The sequence below is a fragment of the Asparagus officinalis genome, chromosome 5 (genome assembly GCF_001876935.1).
Source record: "Asparagus officinalis chromosome 5, Aspof.V1, whole genome shotgun sequence".
Lineage (NCBI taxonomy): Eukaryota > Viridiplantae > Streptophyta > Magnoliopsida > Asparagales > Asparagaceae > Asparagus > Asparagus officinalis.
In genome coordinates, this window is record NC_033798.1 from 3,639,989 (window position 1) to 3,643,829 (window position 3,841).

Consider the following 3,841-nt stretch of genomic DNA (forward strand, 5'->3'; position numbering starts at 1 on the left):
GAGCACACACACAGGAGGAAGAGAGATCCTCGCTTTCCGCCCGTTCAGCCTGGGGCGTCGTCATGAAATGCGGTGGGGCAGAGATCACCGGAACAAGAAGAAGCGGTGAGCATTCAGGCGACGGCCGAGGTTTTCTTGTGAGAGAGAAGGGATGAAGGAAGGGCAATTTTCCGGGAGACAGGAAGCAACAAAATACACGCACCTTTGCTTCATACGTATGGGCTTTTGGGTCTGGGCCACAATTTTCACAATTTTTTGGGGCTGAAGGCTAAGGCAGTTAGTTGGGGGGGCTGGGCCACATCCGCTTTTTTGTTTTGGGGCCTTGAAACATTTTTCCCAATTTTTTTTATATCATGATAATAAGAACCAAACAAATAATAGTAATAGTATTAGTAATAGTAAAGTATATTCTTCTGGTTTTCTTGTGTGGTCTAAAAATTAGACTAAAGATCCTATCAGAACACTTCATCACGTGGTGTGTTCTGAATCTTTAATGGGTAGTGAAACATCAACATTGTCCCCTTGTTTTTGCATCTGAACTGCTCAGAACACCCCGCAGTGTGCGGGCTAAGGAGAGTGGTATATTAAATGGTTACAAGTAATTAAGAATTCTTTTTCCAATATTTAAATAAGAGTTCTTCATTAATCACTATACTTGTTCAAAAATCAATATGCATTAATCCAAGAATATAGATAATTCTCAACGCAATCAGATATCCAATAGAACATGGTTCACCATATAATTCATTAAATAAAACAACGAATGTTTTTCTTCATATATTTTAGATAATTCACGAAATAACAGGCTTAAAACCTTAAATTGAACTAATCTCTCCGTCCCAATTCCATCTATCATCTACCGATATGCAATTATGGAAAAATAAAAATTATTTCATAAACCATGCTCAAAAGTTGTTTATTCAGCTAGAAACGTTCATTTTACAACACGATAATCCCATGTTTAAACTCCATAATTTGCCGCCCATCACCCATGGATCTTCAGATTATAAATTGTAATGAATGTTATACCTTCACATCTGTTTTTTCGAGCTTCAGTACCGAAAATTTCACATCTTATCAGGTCATATAATTTTCATGAGATACTCAAATAATAAGAGCAAAAAAACCAAACACTAACGAAAATAACAGAATCAGTGCCGTACTACACCAGAATGTTACTTGACAATCAGCAATAATAAGCAAAGCTCTCATGGTTGTCGCGACCAAAACCAATATAATTCGAAATAACACATGAAAAGAGAGTGCATCTCTGAGGCAAATTTTATTGACTAGGGAAAACAATCCATCCATCCTCACCTTCTTTCATCAACAATGTCCAAATAAACTTAATTATAAGAGCAATTTATGCAACAACCCGGAACTTTGACATCCCACCAAAGCTTATAAATCAACAGCTTAAATAATGATTGTGACTTTTGAGACAGTCTTATGAGATTGTATTCTAAAATGTGAGTAATTTTTCAAAAAGAGGGAAAAAAAATATTTATAACAGTGGTTAGTTTTGTGCTACCAAGGTTCTTCCAAAAGCCAACTCAAATATTTGGCTGTAATCATCTACAAAGTGAACCTCAAGCCCCTCCTTCACATGGGCAGCGAGCTCATCAAAATCTCTTCTATTAGCAGAAGGGAATATGAGTGCCTTCACCTCACTTCCCCTTGCAGCAATGGTTTTCTCTTTTACCTGTTAAATATGAAAAATGGTATATCAGGTTAGTAACCACAAAGAAATGGTAAATTCCAAATTGCCACTACGAAGCCAGATACTTCAAAATTTTAAAATTATCAAATCATGCATCGGAAATCGAACTACGCAAGATGTTCGCAAGGTGCCAAGGGAAACAGAAAGGGCTAATTGCAGATACACCCCCTGTACTATAGCGGTGCAGCCACCTATAAACCCAAACTACTTAGCAATTACACCACCTAAAACTCATAAGACGTTGCTTCTCCCTCAATTCAGGGAGGGCCCTTCTCTCAGTTAACCGCAAGGGAAAAGGTAATTTGTTATCACGTGATTCCCACATGACATCTCAACCGAATGGGGGAAATAGTGCCATCTTATGATCAGGGGACATAAGTATTACTAAATTATGTCCATGGGGGTATAAGTGGCTATACCTTATAGCACAGGAATTGTACCCTCCCCTAAACATTTATTAGCACTCATTAGCCCCTTAACACCTTGCAATGCAAAATTCAGACGCCATTTTTTTCCTTTTCCTTTTTTTCTTTTTTGGTGGTTTCTTTTCTTTTTCATAGCAAGATTCTCCTTCACAGGTTTTTTCATGGCAAGCGACAACATGGATGTGATCATGGAGCATCCAGCACTTGGCCCATCCTCTGGGGTCGCGCCAGCTGGCACATGCAAGTGGAGCTTTGAATTCTCAAAGAATGGATTCTCTGGTTCTTTCTCGAGTAATATTGATCTCGCTACTGTATGAGCTATTCGAGCACTCTCCTCCATTACATCTCCGAGATGTCCTGCCAGCAAAAGTGAGCCCTTCCCTTCTCCTTGTTCCACTCGGGTGGTCTCTATATACAATGCGGAACCACCCAATGCAGTCCAAGCTAGACCCATCACCACTCCAGCACGCGCACCTGTATTTTCAAAGTAAATACCGTCAGGAGCACATCAGTTATCAATATGGTTCAGTTCTAACATGAAAACTTGCCTTGTGATGCTTGAGAGCCTCTGACAACATTGTTGAGGGATGAGGCATCGAAATTTGGACCTGGAATGCATATGGGCCTCCTAGTGTTCACTTGGGCACTGGCATTAGTAGGATGAGAGTTGTTCCCTGCACTCACACGAGATTTCCTTAGTTTAGTGTAACATTTTTCGAGAGAGAGATAAAAAATGGAAAATTTCAGGTGCCTGATTGTGATGGGATTGAGCTCATAAACATACAATTGAGAGTATTTTCTTCATTCATCAAATTAATAGCTTCTTCCATGGGAAACCTGTGCTCTCTGTTCTGATTATGCTCTCCACCATTGCTCCAATATAAGCTTTGAGATGTTTGAGCAACTTCGATGGGGGATGAATCAAGTCTCCAGGGGTACACACCGGGAGTCTGAGTCGAATAACCCCCCATGCATTGCACTTGGTGTTTATGCACCATTGCAAAACATCGATCTTTTAGGGTAGATTCCATCCGAGCATTGGCATTGGTAGGTAGGTTTTTCTTCACCACAGCAAAAGATGGACGGGAGTTGTTCACTGCACTCAAACAAAATATTTAATTAGATTTTTAAAAAATCATTCTAAAACAGAAGAAATTTTAAAGTGCAGATGAATTGTTTCTATAGATATGTGATTTAGAGCATTTTCATCAATGGACGCATATAGTTTTCTGTTTCTAAAGTAAATATCAATTATTGATATCATATGCAGCATTCTAACATCAAAATTTACATTGAGACACTGCCATTAGCAGGTTGGCGTTTGTTCATCATTGGAGAAGGAGAAGGCTGATCTTAGGCCAGAGTTCATTTGAGCATAAGCATTAATAAGTTGGAAGTTGTTTGCTTTTACAAAAAATTTCCTTAGTTATATGTAATATCTTACTATATAAAAGGGGGAAAAACTATTTCAAGCACCTGATTGTCGTGCCATTCTATCCATAGACATATGACTTGCAGCATGTCCTGCAATGGACGCATAAATGTATATATGTAGTCAAAGTTAATATCAGTTATCAGTATGATTTGCTACATTCAAACCACAATTTTTTTTACCTGGGATAGGCAATTTGAAGAAATGAAAACCCTAATTCATTATGATATCTCTTGGGCTTTATATAGGCCCCTACAAATCTTA